We start from the raw sequence: 19,908 nt of genomic DNA on the forward strand, positions 1-19,908 counted from the left end.
TTAAGAGGGTCAAAGACCACCGTATCTGTCAAATGCTGTGGAGCTAGAGGTGAAGGGGAGGGGGGGCTGGAGTCCTTCCCTCCAGCAGCAGCCGCAGGTGCGGGCTCCGCACCCGGGACGCGGCCAACCGGCTGCTCCTGCCCGAGCTGCTGGGGCCCCTCGTGAAAACCTCCCCGCGCTCCGCTTCCTCCTCGCTGCGCCCCCGGCACGGCGGGGCCCCTCGGGCCGAGGCCCTTCAGCCCCCTCCCTCCCTCCCTCCCCCGGGCGGCGGGGCCCCCTCAGGCCGAGGCCAAGCCGGGGAGCGCCGCGGCCGCCGGCCCCGCCGGGCAGAGCGCGCTCGCCGCTTTACGGCTGCTGAAAACCTCCCTCGGCGGGCGCGGGGCGGCCGTACGGCGCCGGGGCCGCGGCGGCGGGCAGGTAACGGCGCGGCGAGGAGGAGGAGGAGGGAGGCGGCGGCGGAGGAAGGCGGCGCCGCGGGCCGGGCCGGGGCTGCCGGCAGCGCCGCCGGGCGGGGTGGGGGGTGAGGGGCGCCCTCGAGTGAGTTACTCGCGAATCCCCCCGGATTAGGTAAAGCGGGGCGAGGGCCCCCGCGGCCGCTCTGCCTGCGCGCAGGACCCCCCCCCCTCCCCGGAGCCCTGCGCGGGGCCGCGGGTGCGATGGGCTGCGCCCCGCGGTGGGGGTGTGCGGGCCGGCGGGACCTGCTGCGCCGAGTCGTTCAGTGCAGGGCTGTTTTATTGTGTTTTTGTTTTCCGCTCAGGTAGATGTTTTCGAAAAGTTGGAGGCGGCGTGGTTTCTGCTGAGTTTAGGAAGTGAGCTGTGCGTTGGCTGCTTTCGTGCTTAAAAGCTTTCAAAAGCCGCGGTGACGTGCAGTGTCTTAAAAACTTGCTGGAAACCATCCCGTGAACTTCATAAAAACTTTCTTTTTTTTTTCTTTTTTTTTTCTCCCCAAAGTATTCTCCTCCTTCATTTATATACACTCAGGTTATCTGGAGCACAGATGCATAACTTCATTGGTTTCGGGATAAATTCATGTCTGTAATCCTGCGGCGGAGCTCACGGTGTCTCGGTTTCCCCATCCACGTGGGGCTCAGTGACTTCCGTAGGACTCTGTGGTTAGTGTCTCCCTTAACTGAAATAACCTCAGGAGCTGTGATTAAAGCTCGCTCTCTGAAGGCTTGGAGTTAGCACGGTGATATAGGTGTGCTGCTGGCTTTAGCCAGCTTTTGCAATGTCGTTGCTGAGTCATCTAGACTGAAATACTCAGGGAAGAAGTAAGGAATTTAGATTCTATCCTGATACACGCAGCCTATATCCTGTTGGCTTATTTATTACATGGTCCAGATTTCTTGCGTTTACAGGCAAGTTTATTTGTTCAGTGGTTAACATATGGAAAGCATTAGGTGACAAACTGTAACAGTGCCGGAGTCCTGTCCTATGAGCTATGCTATATATACATATATGTGTATATATATATGTTTTTAGAATCTTAATCTAAAGAACTCTCATATGAGTCCAAGTGAATCCATAATCCAGCTTTTATTTCCAGTATAGGCAAAGTGAAGACTGAAGAGTGGCTTCTGAATTTTGGTCATGGATCAAATTCATAGTGGTTTAACTGTATGATAATCTACTGTACAGTTAGAAGTTGACCACTTTAAACAAGCCAACGAATTGTCTCTTGTAGCACACCTTCTGGAGTTTTTTATAGCTGTAATTTTTAAACTGAAAGCTGTAGAGCTATACACAAAACTTTGTCTTTAAAAAGAAAGATCTTGTAGAAAAACACTTTCCTCCAAGTTTTGTCAGGCTTCCTTGTTTTAAATTTCTGTCTGAAAAGCTTAAAAATATTTTTTCTCACCCTTAAAGTACAAGTTTTATGGAACGTTTTTCTCTTGCTGAACGTAGAAAATGGTGTTAGCTGAGGCAGTATTAATGAACCATATAGACTGATAACAAAGCAGTACTTGTGTTTGTGCTGATGGGAGACTCTTCTTGCCTCTTTTGAAGAGTTTGGCCTAGGGTATGTATCTAAAACAGGAGCAACACTTAAGTGGTAAAAATGCCAGAATCTTCTAAGCTGGTAAGAAGATGCTCATGGTTCATATGGGTGTCACAAGCTGCGGATTTGTTGCAGTAACAGCTTCCCATGGTCATGCTATGTCATATGACTTCCCACTCTGTTAATCTTTAGAGCTAAAGTTTTAGCTTGTCAGTTACTGTGGTACCTGCCTTCTCCCTCCTCCCTGTCCTCTCCAGATGACTGCTGGGCATGAATAAAAACTAGATAAAGATAGGCTTTTAAAGTGCTTCCCCTCCCCACCCTTAAGTGATGGTGCATTTAACCCTCCAGGGTATGCGTGCTGCAGATCTTCATTATGATTAATCTGTCAAATAGACATCTTCAGGGTATCCAAATCTTTCATTGACTCTGGAGCTCCTACTTTGAACACTCTTTTGCTGGTCCAGATAATGTTCTTGTGGTAGAATATACTTGTTTAGTATGGAATCAGTGCATATGCCATTCTTTTTCTGCTGTGCCATTTAATTTGGTGTTTAGGTATGTGCATGCATGTATGTATTTAGGTATGTGTATGTAAATACTTGTACATATGTTTATGTGAAATCTGTTTAAGTAGTTGTATGCAGTGTAATGAGAGGAAGTCATTCATAGGTGCCTTTGGATAAGTGATTAAAATTTAGAACCAGGTGCCCTGTAAGTCTCTTTCCTGGGCAGATAACTCTGTTGGTTTGCTGTTTTGTAAAAAGAGGATCATAATGATTTCCTGAAGACAGGTGTAATTAATCAAACCATGAAATCCATGAGGTATCTCCAGCTATGGGATGCAGAACAGACACTTGCTGAATGTTTGTTTTTCTTCTTTGGGGGTATATTTCTTCTTTTCTTTTCTACCATGTGGGAATGCATTAGTGCCATTCTTGTTTTCTTTGGGGTTTGACTTTTGTTGTTCACTTGACCTACTGGAAGAAGTAGCTTTTTTTTCCTCTCTCTCCCCTCCTTAATTCTTTGCCTGATGCATCTCAGCATACACTAGTGTGTTTTTAGGAAGATCATGGGAATCATTCATTTTATTACTTTACTATATGCCAGATACTTCTGTTATGGGGCCTTTTAAAGAGGGGGGCCAGCTCTCTGTGTTTGTATCTTCTCTAAAGATAATTGGCAATCTAGCAACCTCTGGGTCTGTGTATGGACTACCAATAGCAGGATTTGTTGTAGGAAACCTGTTCATGTTGGTATAAGGAATTGGGATTTTATAGACAGAGCTTTGCTCTAGCACTTCCGTGGAGCATGTGCCACAGGATGGTTCACAAGACTGCTGGACTGGCCACCTCTTTCTGTGGCAAACCTGCTCTGTTGATCATTAGGTCAGTGATCATGTTGATCATTGATCATCTGTTTTGTATGGTTTAGTGCTGAAGTTGAATATTGCTTTAAAGAGAATAGAATTGGAGTGTGAGTGTAGGGTATGAAATGTTTGGCAATTATCTGATTATACTTCAGTCCCATGGAATAACATTTGGGCGAGGGTCCATGTTTGTTGTGTTCCCTTCCATGATGCAATACATCATTATGAAGTTATTACAGTGGAAACAGCGTCTTCCATAACTGAGGTTTAAGATATTTTTGTTGGGACCTCCTGTATCATGACTTTCTGAAACTTTTTTTCTTTTGATTGCAAACAAAATTTCTTTGAACCAAACTCTTCAGGCATGGTGTGTCTCTTCTCCCTTTGTCCAGTTACATTACTCTTGCCAAAAGTTGAGTAGGTGGCTAGAGCAGTCAAGTTAGCACTTGCTTTTGTTCCAGATTTTCTGTGTTTTTTTCCTTCTCAGATCTATGTTGTTTCTAGATTCTAAAGCTTAGATTTCCAGAGTATGTCAGCATAAAAAAAAAAAAAAAAAAAAACACATTATGCTATTTAAGGAGGGTGGGGGGCGTCCCCCCTAAACCTGCCTACTTCCACCATGCACTAAGATTTTAGAGAAAAGAGGAGAAAAAGTATTTTCCTGTTTTTTTGATCTTTAATTTTCTTCAATATTTTCATGTTGCTTAGATGCATCACCAAAATGACTGAGCTGAAATCTGATGCAGAAATTGCCTTCACTGAGAAGTAACTCTCAGTGTTCTAAATGGTTTTTCCTTTTTTCTTTCTCAAACTTGACTGGGTTATGAACAGTTGAAAGCAGTGTATCCTATTCTTAGATCCTTAGAAACTTGTGCATGAAAGCACCTTGATTCTCCCCAAATCTACATCTACTGGTTATGTTAGTTGTGTACGCTTGGTTAATATAGCTGTGCAGGAAAGAAGGAAAGGTCATTGTTTATACTTCAGTAACTCTGCAATTCCTAAAAGCAAAAATCAAGTCCAGCTCTTATGGCCCAGGCCAAGTACAGGAAGAGAGAAATGCTTTTCGATGAGCTGGCTCATAGCCATGGGATCTGTTGTTCTGCCAGAATCTAGCCAAATGCTTCCATGTTATGGGATTTTCCTGTACAGGTGTCGGGAGGGGAACCCAAACCTAGGGTTTTAGGACCCTAGGAAGTTTAGTAAATGCATTAAGTAAAAAAACACCCCCCCCCCCCCCGCAATATCTGAAGACTTAGTTGGGAAGTAGTCAAAGGTTCCTGAACAATGTTTGTTTTGTTTTCTTGCATATATGTGTATATATATATATGTATTTTTGTATATATGCACTTGCAGTTCTGTAGGCATATCTAAGCAGAACAGAATATCCGTTGGAGTCAGAGATGAATAACTGAGAATATGCTGTTATTTATTATTGATTCATTAGTTGTGTAGTATTGAAGATCAAAACCCTGACTTTACTGGTATTGATTGTTGCCTTGAATTTTACTGCAGAGCAGTTGATCTGAACTCTCTCTACTGGTAAACTCCGCATTCCTCTCTTATGCTAAGCTAAAGGATTCAGCCCTCATGCCATTTTTCTGTGGTTTCTGCTTGAAAATGAAAGTGAAATTCCACCCAAGCATATACATACGGGAAAAGAGAAGTATGAAAGAATCAGCAGTGAGACTAAATTGGTAGGATTCTAGGCCTTTTGTTTTTTTTCCTCCTTTTGTTGTTGTTTTTCAGAGCTACTTAGCTATTTTGCAGTTAAGTAAGAATTAATTTATGAGAAATGCTGAGGAAGAGTTGAACAAATCTCAGCTGTGCGTGACCAAGTGGAAAATTTGCAGCATCTTTGTATTTGACATTAGTGAGACCACTATGAGAATACTATGTCAAGTTTAGGTGTTCGTACTTCAAGGAGGATTCTGAAAAGTCGGAGAGAATTTGGAGAACTGTAAGAATGAATAAGGACTGCAATTAGCTCCTTAGGGAGAAATTCCAAGAGCTCAACATCTTACATTTTATCAAAGAAAAAGGCAAGGAGACACCTGATTGCAATGTTTGTGTGTGCGTTGTGAACAGAAATTCTACGATGGAACAGAAAATGATGGTATAACAAGATCCAGTGGCTAAAATCTTGAGCCAGACACATTTGCAATAAAAATAAGAAACATCCTCAGCAATGAGGATAACTTATTGCAGGCTATGAGGTGATGTTTGTCAATGGAAAGCTTTAATTTGAATATGATATTTTTCCTTTAAGGTTTACTTAAATAGAAATTAATTCAGGGCACATGATCTTATCTTACAGAAGTCAGTCTAGATGGTGATAGAAGTCTGTCTTAATATATGAATCTGTGTAAAAAAAAAAATCATGATGTATGGTTCTTTATTATCGTAAGATGCTACTGGAATTACATCAGAGCTCACAGCCGACTTGAGAGCTTAAAAGTGAGTAAAGTACGTGGAAGGTTGGGCTTGTTTTAGAAGTTCTGTACTGAAGATTGAACACTGTTAAGTCATGTTGGCTACAAAATTCTTAAATAATGGAAAAGTGTCCAGAAGGCCAAGGTGTAGGGAAAAAAAGTGGAAGAAAAAAGCCAAAAACAAAACTCGTTTTCATGGGTTAACTTTCATACAATGGAGCACTCGGGTTGCTTTGGAAAAATGCTGAGTACAGCAGATTGGTTAAGAGAAGAGCCTAGTACTGGGGGGGGGGGGATCATTACAGTGTTTGCAAGGAGGGATTTGTAGATCCTGCAGTGATTTCAAGAAAATCTGTGTTATAATGCATTATCTCCTGTTGTGAGGAGCCAGCAGGAATGTTCTGAGGCTTTTGGCATGCTCCATTTTACGTGCTTTTAGCAGACTGCACTTTAAGGTCTTCAATTTAATGGAGGTGTAGCAGCAGAGGGAGAAATAAAAGAATCTCAAATCTGAGTTGTGAAACTTCCTTTTGACGTTTAAGCTTGACAGGAAGAGCAGAAATCAAGTTGAAGTGCAAGTCAAGTAAGGTATGACTGTCTTTAAAGAGGGGCTGAAGAGTTTACAGGGAGAACATCTTGGAAATCAGCCTTAAATAGAATAAGAGGATTGTTCGGGTAAATGAAAAAGGACCCAAGCTAACCCACATCATTCTTTGAAATCTCTTTAGCTATTGAAGCAATGATCAGAAGATTGATTAGAAGAGAGTATGATTTGGTGAACCAAATCATGTATGCAGCAAGGGCCAGCTGATTATAATATTGCAACAAATTGGAGTAAGAAAGGATGGAGGTTGAAAGTTTTATGAGACTGAACAAGACTGTGCTTCTTGTTTCACAAGTGGTAGTGTACTAGTAGTATCCAGAGAGTCTTGTGATACACACTGAAAAGAAAGCTAGATATATTTTAAAATACTGATCAGTGTAAGAATTGGAGAAAGTTTTTGGATTTTTTTTGGGGGGGGGGTGCTCAGTCAGTGAATTTGAAGTGCTTTATGGAAAAAAAAAAACTGGAGTGAAAATTACTTAATGGCTTAGAAACTAGTGGATGATATCTCTGTCTAGTAGTATTGAGAAAAAGGGATTCAAAATACTGTCATTACAGGAAAACCAGCATGAATTAGCTTCAAGATTTTTCAGTATGGCCAAGCATCTCTTTCCTGTTAATATCAGCAGAAAGCAGTAGGTGTGTTCATATTTTCCCTTTGGTCCCCTGGTTCTGTTTTTAAATGGTTGTTTCTTATCTTAAATTGGGCTTATATTTAGGCGCTTTATTTAGTGTTCTGGGAAGTTCCATAAGGGCTTTACCTTTAATACTTTATATTTACATTCTATTAGGAATTGCCTAAATTTGTTTCAAGCTTTGTCTTAGTGGCTGATTAAAAGATTCGTAAGTTTTATGAAAGAAAGGAATATGCTCTTTAAATACACTGACTATTAGTTCTAAGAGTACTGTTAAGGTGTGTGTGATGTTGGCTGGTGTAGGCCAGGTTTGTGGTTTGAAAAGATTTACTTTGTTAAAACCTTGATGTGAAGTATCTATGCAGAGTGATGGATTGGAAATCCTACAAAAACTTTTATTTGAAGAAAACCATGTGCATACTGGCAATTTTCAAGTAGACTTGGGTATATTTATCTGCCCATTATAGTTCTTATTTTACGGATGAATATGCTAAGTGCTATTCAGAATTATTTGGCCATATGTTGCTGTTTTTACGGAACTTCACTTTGCAGGCTCTTTATATAAATAAAATTATTCTTTTCTACCAAAAATGAGATGGCATGTTGTAAGAGGAGAAGAATGTTATTTCAAATGTTATACCTTTTGCAGAAGAGCAGATGGTCTTTGTATGTGGGGCTTCAAGTAAGTTTTACATTTTGTTGAAGCTACTACTTTCTTCCAGATTGCTTAAGTGAAATTAGTGCTTTTAGCTTTTCCGGAGTATACCAGGTATAACACTTGCATAACACTTGACTTTTCTAGTCTTTGGGAACCTTGTTCAATCATCACAACTTTACAAAGCCGATAAAAAGCAGTTCGCCAGCTCCTTCAACCCCCTTGGATGCCTCCTGTCCATTCTCATAATCGTCTCTCTACAGTCAATTTGATGCTCTTTGCGTGCACTAAACTTGGTACAAAAACCTGAATAAATGGTTGTCAGGTGATAAATATTTTCCTATTTGTCTTTTAACGTGAAGTTTGAAACCCCAGAATGACAAAAATGAATTTGGCAGTGAAGTCTCGGAGGAATTCATTGATGGGAACTGCAGGCTATGTTGAAATATTAATTTATTAAATATGCCTTTTTTGTAAATGTATGCTAACAGGTTTACATCTGTGAATCACAAAACATCATGCTGGGTGAGGCTAAGGGCAATGATTTACATTGTATTGCTGTGTAAATTAGTTAATTGGCTTTCAGTGGTATTCCCTTGTTTAGTTTGTTTTTTTGGAATGACAATACTGGGGCATGTTTAAGAACATACTTCCTTTGCAATGATTTGCAGCAAATAACATAGCTCTAGAACTATTTTAGTAGGAACAAATCCATATGAATTTTCTGCCACAGAAGCTCCCTTTCATGAATATTTGTAAGAGTAATTAAACAGAGGGGAGGAAAGAACATCAAACTGTTGTAGGTATATACTCAGCATGTACAGTAAGCAAAGAATTGTGATATGGACTTTTATAGAATATTGTCATCTTCCTGTTGGTTTTAACTCTTGCTGTGGGAATCATTGCAGAGCATCTATGGTATGAAGGAATTAGCTCTGAGGAGGAAACTGGTACCTCTGGGATCACCTACATCCATATATAAAAGCAAAATGTGCTCAGCTTCAGGCTAATGTGTTAGATTTATCCGAGACTGAGTTATGGGAGTCTATTCAAATATCAGTGGACTTAATCATTTAGAGGTCTCCGAGAACAGCTATGGAAAATAATTGATGTAATTAAAGGAAGCATCAGCTTGGTCTATTAGAGGAGATGCTTGTGATGCAGAATATCCTCTTCTGTTGAGTGGTACATTGGATGGTAGAAAGTGTTCAGCATCAAATGGGGCTATAACAGCCGTTCAGACAGTCCATCTAGGAAAAAATGCAAAGTTCTGATTGAAAAGGCAAGGATAGTTGTGTGGTATCACTAATGTACTGCTGAGCACTGCTGGTTGGTTATGTGTGTGTTTACCTAGCGAGGTGCTGCATGACTGTATGTATGTGATACTGAATGAGAATAAACCCTCTGTGATATTGTTTATAAGAGTACTTGAACGAGGGACAGATGTTGAAATATTCGAAGAAGCCTGGTCTTGTTTTCAGTCCAAAATGCTGGCCCAGAGCTGAGATTTGAACATATGTTTAACATGCAGAACTACTGGTTATTCTGTCTGCTTCCTCAGACACAGACAAGCATGTGAAAATTTCCAGTTTTGTCCCAGGATGCAGAGAGGACAAATGGAAAGATATTTTAAAATCAGATTGAATTCTTGAATTTCTTATATATTCACATATGTAGGGCAATGCTATGCTTGATGAGTGTCTACCCTTTGAAGGGCACATACTGTGTGTGCAAGTATCATTGGCTCGTGGTTTGACTTTTCCTTTATGCAGATTAGAAAAAAACCATAGTGAGCAAAGAGGTCTTAGAGGTTATGGAGAACATGATGCTTCCAGGAAAAAAAATTATTTTTCATCTCTGTAGTTCTCAATTATTATACTTTTTGCAGTGTTATAGATTGCATCTTGATTGCTGAGTTGTAGCTTCTATTTTACTTGCTTCATCCACCTACTTTTAACACTTTCAAAATGAATCTCTTCGGACATGCTTTTTGCTTTCATTATCTGTCAAAAAAAGTTTTGTTTTCTTCATGGTTTCTAACAGCTGTTTTTAATAAATGTGGATGTGAAAAGGTATGCATTTCCTATGTGTTCTATCTGACTTTTCTGCAGTATTAATGCTCCCCTGTAACAAAAAAACAATTGTGCGTAGACACTTTAGGCTTTCTGATCCTATGCCAGCACTTTAGAAGTCTAAATTTGGAAGCTGAGTAGATCATTAGCTTTGAAACTATGAAACCTTAAATCTAGCAAGTTTGCACATGTATGTTATATGGGTTTTGGCTTTTAAACCAGTTCCAAAGAACACTTCATTATTCTAGAGCAGATATAATCTGCTGTATGAGGAAAAAATAGAATATATTTCAGGTCAAAACTGCTTTATTTGTCTGAAGGTTGAAAAATTCAAGCACTTGAGAATCAGAAACTCCCCAGAGCAAACTTTTTTCCCATTATGTGATTTCAGACATAGGATATTGTGTGACACAAATATATATTTTTTTTCTTCAAATGTTTTTTTCCTTCTTTGTTCCTTGTTCCCTTTTACAAACAATGTGCTATCTTTAAATTTTTGAGAAATGTATGCATGGTTGTAGCACATAAATATCAAGGTAGCTCAGATTTTTTGGAAACTGGTGTGCAACATGGCATCTTCATCTGGGTTATAGGAATATATATATATATGTAGCAGTTAAATATTTTATATAGCAGTTAAGTGTGCAAGCTTACAGGGATTTATTTATATATGTGTTATCTTGATTAGATAGTCTTGTGGCTTTGAAATTTGAAAATAGGTCCACAAAGGGCTTAGGATATTTACAGAAATTCTGCCTAATTCCTATCCTAAGAGAAATCTTAAATGCATTAAGGGAAATTTGCTTTTTAAAAGAAATACATAGTTTTGAATCATTGAATTGTAATGTCAAATTATGGGCAACTGAACTGCTTAAGCTAGTCTCTTGCAATGGTTCTTAAAGTCCCTCTCATGCACTGTATGTATAGTGCTAAGATTGAGTCATATTTTATTGTCTAATTGACTCAGGCTTCGAAAGTTGTCTTTCTACATTGTTATATGAGAGGAGGAACGGATCTACTGAATATGTATTTGAGAGAGTGAGGTGTAAGGGAGCTATTACCCAATCTTTGTTTTGGTAAAATACTTGCGTTCTGATGCACGAAAGGAGGAGAAAAAGCACTAACGTCCAAATTATGGCTGAATTATTTTTATAGTCAGAAAAATACATACTCTTGACACTGCCTCTTAATGTGAAATTTGTTTCTATGTGTTTGATATGTCATCCAAGCATCAATGAGAGATTTGAAAGTTGTCTCTCTTGTTCTGTGTCTCTCAAGATTAGGTATAATCCTTTTTCTTTTCTAGTGGTTGGTTGGGTGTTTCAGTTCTGAACCCCTGTTCTTTCTGTGTTTAATAGATGCTTCTTATGCTTTCATTGTTTGAAAGGCGCTAATTAATGACACTTCCTATAAAGATGAGATGAAAGAAGTCTTATGAAAAAAAGAGAGGGAAAACTGTCTTGTCTTGACCTTTAGTGCTTAATTATTTTTAGCACCAGTTCAAAAGTCTGAAAATCAGTGATGTCCAGAGAAGGCATAAAAGCGTCAGTGTAAAAGAATGCAGTTTAGTTTTTTGGAATTGAAATAAATGTGACTTAAATGAAAACTGTAAAGATGTTTAGGTCTTAAAGTGACATTAGCAGAAATTTGGATTTTCTACTTTATTAGAAGGCTTGCATTTATGTTGTTGGTTCTAGAATAAATTAATTGGCAGCTATAGAAGAACTTCAGTTTGTTAAATAGTTCTCCATGTGGCATGTTTGTCCACATACTGTATGTTTTTCGCTTTGGAGGAATGCCATCTGAAAACTTTATTCAGTTATCTCGGGCAATGGAAAGTCTTCCAACCTGCTGCTTGAATGAACCTCTATTTAAAGTGTGGGCTGGCACCAAATTATACTGATTTATGAAGGAAAGTGGGGGAAAAAAACCTCAGTTTTCTTTGACACTGTATAGAGGATGTTGGCTTACTCGGGCAGGAGATGTGCTTCACAAACTGGCTTAAAATGTAGACTGCCCCTTGTCCTGGTATGTTTGGAGTGTAAACTCGGGTAGATAATTTGCAAACAGAAGGAAACCAGCAATCTGGAAACGGGTAACATTTGAATGATGGAAATCTTGACGTGGGAGTCGTCTTGTCTTTATTAGCTAAGTGACTCTCCTTAGCCACGTTCAGTATGCACCTAGTAGTTAATTTACGGGAGCAAATGTTAATATTGACTCTGTCTTATCTGATAATCTTATTTAAACCATGGCTTTTTTAAGACTATTCATTTCTGATAGTCCTACAGGCACTAACTGTACTATAGTGTGCTGTAGTGGATGTGTGTACGTGATCTGTTTCTCTGTTTAATCCTCACTGCTGCAGTATAATAACCAGGGTCTTCAGAGATCTGCATTGTATATTGTTAACTATTGCAGCAGGTTATAAATTACAGGGAAGTGCTGATGAAAATTAAGCTGACCCAGGGGTACTGCAGAATCAACCCTGAGTCCAGTTTATCAGGGCTTCATATTACGGGAGAACTATGGAAAGAGAGAGTCAGTGTTTATCTACAGTACTGTAAAATGAGAGATTTTGGGGCTTTTCCAGCAGGCGTTTTTGAAGGGTGTTAGCATTTTTGTAGTGCTCGTGTTTTTTACGTACTCCCTTGGCTGTGTCACGTGTGCTGAACAGGAGGTCAGAGTCAGCCAAAATAAATGTGCAAAGTCTGGAGCTTACAGGATTTTGCAATCAGCTGTAGTGAAGTTGTTCAACTGTGTTTGAAAGTTTTTGTTCTTTTTTAAATTTGATCTTCCTTTCATGATTACGGTTTAATACTTCAAAAAGCTTATTTTAAATAGTCTGCTACTAATTGAAATATATGCCTCAATGAAAATGCTAAAGAGATGCATAATTATCAGGCTAGTGTCTTCCCATTACTTAGATGTAAAAATCTAGACAAGATATATTCCTTTCCCCGATCACTCACCTCTTGACTTCTGGCCTTGTTTTATGCCCAAGTTGTTAGGGTGAGGAAGCCTTAGTATAATAGGCAAAATAAGAGACTCTGCCTGCAGTATGTACAAATCCAAAATAAACCACTATCTGAGGTGTTAGGCTTTTGAAATGGCTGTTTTGGTCATGCTGTTTTGGAGGTAGTGAAACCCAGATATCTGGATGTACAGCTTGACCCTCTAGTGAGTGCTTAAGCAGCCAGGGCTCTCACTCAGCAAAGCATTCATATTTGAGATTGTGCACTTCCTTCTATGAACTGAACTCATTAAAGGAAGTGGGCTTCGTGGAGAACATTTGCTTAAATCTCACTGACTTCAGCTCTTGGTGAGGAGGTACTTGTTTCCTGAACAAGCATCTGTGACCATGGGCTGAAAGAAGGTGGCAAGCTCGGCTGGCTATAACTGCTTCATAAATAGCTAAGACAAAACGTGGGTGGTCAGGATGCTCGTTTAGTGCTCTGAATGTTTTAACCGTCTAGTCTGGCTTTCCTGGGTGGAGAGCCGAGAGCTGATGCAACACCCCTGGTTGTCCCCTGTGCGGAGTCTCTTCCAACGCTCGTGCCCAGAAGGCTAGCGTAGCCCTTGCACGAGGGCGGTACTCTGATTCGTACCCTACTAATGCAAGGATACAAAATTTGTGCCGCCTTGCATCAGTGGGCATCAAAGGAATCCTTTTAGCTTTCACTGCTGTAACAGGTATGCCGAGGAGGAGAGAGTGGGGGCTCTGGCTTATTGTTACACAGAGCAGAAAATCCTAAAGGTTGGGCTGGAACAGTGAGTACCTAAGAAAAGTTGAAATTGTTGAAGTGTGTTGCCATAGTACAATGCCAAGGTGAGATTCACAAAAACATATTCCAGCCAAGGAAACTGGAATGTATTTTTATTCAGTGCTTTCCTTCAGAAGTGGCTTTCTGAATTGAATTCCCAGTGAGAATTTGTGAAAATTTTTATGCATAGGTAACAAAGATTCATGAACAGTTTATTTCAGTTTGATTTGCTGATCTCTATGTGAGTACAGTAGCTTTAGGCAGGCCTATAAGCATTTAAAATTTTTTTTCATAAAATTCAGCTCAGTAGTAGTACTATCAAATTCTGTTTCCTTTTGACACGCAAGGACCTTACTTACATGGATTGCCCAAGAGCTGCAGCTCCGCAGATCAGTAATTCATGCCTGCTCTCATCTGGAGGTCTCTGTTGTTAGACTTCAGTGCACTCAGGGTCAGACATGCTGCAAACTTGATATTTTGAAGAGAATTAATTTAGTGGAAAGAAATCTCTGCAAGGACTTTGAGTGTTTTGTGTTGCTGTTTTGACTAACATAGACCTGACAAATACAAGTTAGTTGCTTCCTGTTTTGTTTTTCCCACTTAAATCATTTGATACACTTTGGAGCAAATGGTCACCAACAGAGGTGTAAATTAATGCTGATCAGCTTACAAAATGATTCATGTAATTTGAACAGTAAATCAAAGTGTAAAAAAAACCCCAACAAAATTAATATAAATATATTTTTAGATATATTACTGAAACCTATTTTCTCCTTCCTAGTTAATTGAAAAGTGTATTTCTCTAGGATCGGAATGAGAATACCAAGGTAAAGCTAATACCTTATCCAAGTGGAAGTTATATTACTGCTACAGACTCTATATGGCCATCATTACCGCATAAAATAAAGCAGGAGCCACTGGGGCGAGCCGGGAGTCTCCCTGCGGCTGCGAGTTGTGTGGAGCTGCCCGTGTTCTCCGTGTGCCGATGGGATGGCACCGCTCAGTGTGTTTAACGGGACTGGGAGATGTTGGCCCCAAGAGGGGGAGATGGTGGTTTCTGGCATTTTAGAGGTGCAAAGCATTGAGTATTAGTCTTTAAAGCCATTTCATTTTGATTGAAGGACTCCCAGATGCTGGGACATTCGTCATACTTCTAGGTAAACTGACCAGTGGTGCTAAGCACAGCAGACTAAATAATGGACACATTATTTCTAGCTGTAATTTAACTAGTTTCAGCTGCTGCAAGCCATTGGGTGTTGTTACGCCTCTGCTATGATACCCTATGCTATTTAAACATGGTGCATGAGGAAAGATGCTAAGAAAAAAAGAGCAGATTTAATTTCGCACAGAAGATGAGTTTTCCTGATGCATTAAAAAGCCATTTTTATAACCCCCCCCCCAAAAAAAACAAAAAAAGAAACCAAAACCTTTTCTGAATGCATTCAGAATTGGTCATTTCATCTCATTAAGAAGGCTATTTATTATTTATTGCTGTAGTCTTACTTGAAGGCAGTGTACCTGCCAGCATTCCTCCTCTGCTTACAGAAAGAGCCAAAGATCATTCTTTTTAAATCTTTGTGTTGTGCTTGGAGTTCATTCCCAGTTGACTGAAAATCAATTGCAGCCAAATCCAGAAGAGTGAGAGGATAATACTTTCCAGAGCACAACCATGTCCTGATTTGTGTGGCCTATAATCTCTGCTCCTAAATATTTGATTTTTTTGGTTTTGTGTTAAACTTGGAGTATTCTAATCATCTGTAATCCAGAATGCTCTGCAGAATTGATCAATTGTTGTCATTATGTATGATTTGTTATCTGCAGATTTTACCAGCACTAAAGATTCTCCTCCTCCAGGTCCCTGGATTTAATTATTTGTCAAATCCCATTTAAAAACATGATATTCCTGGAGGATTGTTGCCAACTTGCATTTATTTGCTTTCTTCAGTTTTTTAATGTATCCAGTGGTGATATTGTACTGTCTCTGTAAAGATACGGGAGAAATTTCAGTAAAAAGCAGTGAATTAGATCTAACGTATTACAATTTTTTTGCAGTCACATGATTTTAAAGACCTGTATGTCACAAATTATCAACCAAAATTGTAGCCTTATTAATGGAACGAGTTTTATCGATGGCAGTGTATCAAGAATGAAATTTGTTGCGAAGACGGTTGCTATGATTGTGAATACTTGAAAATGCAATTAAAACAGACAAAGCAAAGGCGATATAAATGAACTCGACTGTTTTTCTCTACTCAGGTCACTTGTGTTGATTTGAATAGCAGCAGGACTATACCTGTTTGTAGGAAATAGTCATGGTTCAGATATAAAGGCTAAAACAGGTAATTGTGGAGATAATGGCATGTTTTGTCAGGCAGTGTTAATGTCCTACGTGCTGTAACTTCATGCTGATGTGGTGTTAACAACATCGTAGCGTATCTGACTTCCCCGAACCGTGGTTTGTGATCAGTGGTAATGCGTTCCTCTGTGCCTTGGACTTCTCCCATACCAGACCTCAATGTGGTTCTGGAACGGAAGCTCTTAATGATACTGGAACGGAGGACCTTCATGATGCATCCTCTAGCTTGGCTCTAACTGGAGTAATCGTTATCAACACTTCTTAGGTTATTAGTAAAGCTCTGCAGATAATCAGTGTGTCCTGTGCAATTCCTGCATCAGGAAACTTTGGGATTGTTTGGGGGACTGAGTTTTAGCCACTGATAAACATCTAGTCTGGTTTAGACAATGATGTTGTTGCCAAAATTGATTCTCTGGCAGAAGGATGCTTTGGTTTATCACCAGAGGCTGCACAACATAAATGAAACTACGTTTTTGGGTCTGTTTGTGTTTAGCTAGAGATTCATATTCTGGATGCGTTTTCCTTGTGAACAAAACAGTTAAGTTGGGAAGTGTCGTTGCAGGCTGGATCACAGGGAGGAGCTGTTTGTTACAGCTTTTGTGTGTTAAATTGGCAGATAAAGACCGATGAGAGTATAGGGTATTGAGTTAGGAAGGAGATAGGGAGCCAAACGTACTTTGTCATGACTGGGAAATACTCTGCTTCAGCAGAAAAAGCACTCAACAGATTTAAAACAGAGCAAAACAACAACAGAAAAACCCTTTAAGAGTAAGCAAGAAAAATGACTAATTCTTAAAATGTAAAATGCAAGTGTAGTTAGGCCATGTTATGCCAGTGGGGATTTACAATGAAAAATGAAATATTGCAGTATAGGGCACAGCTCATTTTTGAAGAAAGGGTAGTGAATGGATGCCTAAAACAATCTGATGCTAGGAAAAAAGTTCAGGTTCCCTTCAGCTAAATAGATTGAAGAATATTTATAGAGAGGAAATGCCATAGTAACATAAGCTTCAGTCCTGTCCTGGATTTTTAAAAGGCACAAAATCAACAAAATAAACTTAATGGAAGACTTCATTTACTTGGAGTTCGTGAAGTTTTCATGACTCTGATGGTGGGACAGGCCCTTGTGTTAGGGGGATGACGGGAGATGAAGTTCTTGGATAGACTTCTGGACTTAGTATTTTAAAGTCCCTTCTTGATGCATGACAGGCTACTGGAAAGTAGTAATTCCCTTGTGCACCAAGCAGGTTGTAATCGTACAACTGTCCATTAACATACTGAAAAGCTTGTGGGTTCTTAATAATGTAAGAACAGTCCATACCATCGGAGTGCTGAAGGCATTTTGTTTCCTTTTTAAGCAGTACTCTTACTATACCTAGAAGACAACCCACCTCACATCATAAAGACGATTTGTGTATGTTCCCTGATATGATGGAGTGAAAGGGGAAAAATCCCTTTGTAAAAATTCTCCACCACTCTCTCCATAATCTCTACCTGAGTGAGCCTCAGCCAAGTGAGAAAATGAAAAATTATAACCTGCCAAGCATCGGTGGCAGATTGAAATGAAAAAATTGCAAGTTAATAACAGTGATGCCTCAGAAAAATTTGCTGGCCAATTTAACATTGCTTTATCCAAGGTCACATCTTGCAGCTGATTATTTTTAGTAATTTGCAGATGAGGACTCTCAACGTTTCTCATGGCAAATCAAGATCAGGGAAATGCTGGGTACAGTTTAAAACTCAAGGTTATCAATCTTTTCAAATAGAAAGTAAATGATGTTCCCTGCTTATTTGCTTAAGACTGGGCACAGAAATCGTTTCCATTTTATTGAAGTGGAAAGCCTATGCTGTCCTTTATGGCAGCGATGAAGTTGATGTAACATGAAAACTCACCATAGAGTTAGGTGACAGAGGGGGCTGAAAGTAGGAGAAAGGAAAACTTGGCAGAGTTTCTTTGTGAGAAGATTCTTGCTTCATCTTGCTAATGTGTATGTGATGATTTTTGCCTGATAGTGTTGTAAAGAAAACAGATTGTGCAGCTTGTAGGTTTCTGAAAGAATATCAACCTGTTGCAAACTAATGCACCATAAGTGCATCAAAATGGAGTTGTGTGAGATAACCCGAGGACTCTGAAAGGATAGAAGGTATTTAAAAAAAAAAAAAAGGTGAACTATAGCAGCAGTTACAGTTTCTTCCAGTACAGTATGCACCTGCATGTAAGGTTACATAGGAAAACTTGCTACCAAATTTGCTAAGCATTGGTGAACTGTCACCCCCCTTTAGAATAGATTGTCTTTCATCTGTTGGATGCATCACTGGTTTGGGGAAACTACTGCTCCAGGTCTGTGGTCTGATGGGCTGTGTAAGTGGAAATCCTCTGTGCTCTTGTTTTGATGTGGCTCTGTGGCCCTTTTCAATGAAGGGTATGAAATATCCTGTTACGCTGAGTCCACACAGTGGTTCTAGGGAGAATTTGTGGTTTCACAAAAACTAAAATCTTGACTGTGGGGAAATTGTTTTTCAGCTACTGAAATGCTGCTCTATAGAAAAGAGTGCAGTGGTTCTGCCTAAGTCTGGCATGGAAAGTGAAAGCCATTTCTTTCTTGAAGTTTGAGGGAATATCCTGTTTGCAACTGCCCTGTTTTTTAACGTATAGGTCTTCTGTCATTAAAACAACTATGAAAGTCCTTAAGCAGCCTAATTCAAAGATTTTTCCATAAGTGTTTGGTAGTGTGTATGAGAGCTCTGCGAGCTAGTGGGATTCTGTGTGGAGATCTCCAAAGGTGTCACTGAATGATTTGCCAGAAGAGGATAGACTTGCAAAAGGTGGTGTTGGCAATTTTTAAAGATCACTGTTGTCAGAGGCTGTGACTTAAATCTAGGCTTCTAGGACTGAGTCTGCTGGATGTTCATTCAGTAGGGACTTGATTTGAATCTCCAGCAATATTTCGTATTGTAACTAAGCTTTCCATAGAAGTTCCCTATCAAATCACTCGTGTGCTGTCTGGCTTTTGAGATTTCACAACGTTGCTGCTTGAGCACTGCTTAGTTTTTCTAGCTGTCATGCAGTGCACCATATCAAGTTAGTTCATCAGCCCTCATCTAATGCTCATTGCTGTGAATGTATCAATCAATCCTTATTTTAGTATATGTAAAGTAAAATTTTTCTTGACAAGCTCTGTCCATTTCATTATCTCTTTTTCCATCACATAACTGTCTTTTAAAGTTTCTACATTTCCTCAAACTTTTATATTCTGCCTTTGTTCATATACATCAGGCATTAGGTTAATATGCTGCGCTCCTGTAGCAGAATGGGACTGCGTCTTTGCTGACGGATCCAGGCAGTTGCAGCTGGCAGACCTCTGGACCTAGGAGCAAAAATGCAAGGGAATATGAGACTTCAAACTCGATGTTTTCCTGCCATGTTATTTTTACTTCAAATTCTTTGAAGTAGCTTAGCTTTAGGATATTTATGAAGCAAGCAAAGCAAAGAGGTTTTAGTATTGCCATTCTCCAGCATAACTCAGTCTTATCATCTAGTGTTATTTGATATCTGATATCCAAATTCTGACAGAGTATGCTCTGTCCCAAGCTAGATAGAGCTGTAGTTGTTGGATTATCTTCATGTTTGAAGTGTAATCCTTTCACTGAACTAGGTGATACTTTTCCCATTTACACTAAGCCTGCTTTTCATTTATCTAGAAAAGTGTGACGTGTCTATCAGATTTTAAGTATACACACTTGTATATGCACCCTTTCCACTGTTTTTTATGGCAATGTAAGGAAATCTTAGTACAAACTAAATTCTTTCCCTTTTTCTGTGAACATACCTCTAGTGTGATAGTTTTGTTTTTAATCTTGCTAAGAGATCAACATAAATGAGAAGAAACAATCAATATCTGCACACAGTTGGGCATGAATTTCTCCATATCTGCCAGAACAGAACTGGACTAGTTGCCCTTTTCTTCCTTTTTATGGGAGCAATATGGTTTTGCGCACTTGTTTTGCATGCTTTCCGTGGG

General features: G+C 39.5%; 1 protein-coding gene across 5 annotated transcripts in view; it reads left to right on the forward strand.

Annotated features, from left to right (window-relative positions):
- Positions 1-261: 261 nt before the first annotated feature.
- Positions 262-19,908, forward strand: part of NAALADL2 (N-acetylated alpha-linked acidic dipeptidase like 2) — a 531,897-nt gene continuing 512,250 nt past the window's right edge. For 3 of the 5 annotated variants that reach the window (XM_064516624.1, XM_064516622.1, XM_064516625.1), the window contains exon 1: positions 263-417. The gene's annotated coding sequence lies outside the window, so the exon portion shown is untranslated. Of the gene's footprint in view, positions 418-618; positions 1,113-19,908 lie in introns of those variants that run through there. The other 2 variants (XM_064516623.1, XM_026105714.2) reach the window with 2 other exon arrangements.

Source organism: Dromaius novaehollandiae, chromosome 9 (assembly GCF_036370855.1).
Source record: "Dromaius novaehollandiae isolate bDroNov1 chromosome 9, bDroNov1.hap1, whole genome shotgun sequence".
Taxonomy (NCBI): Eukaryota; Metazoa; Chordata; class Aves; order Casuariiformes; family Dromaiidae; genus Dromaius; species Dromaius novaehollandiae.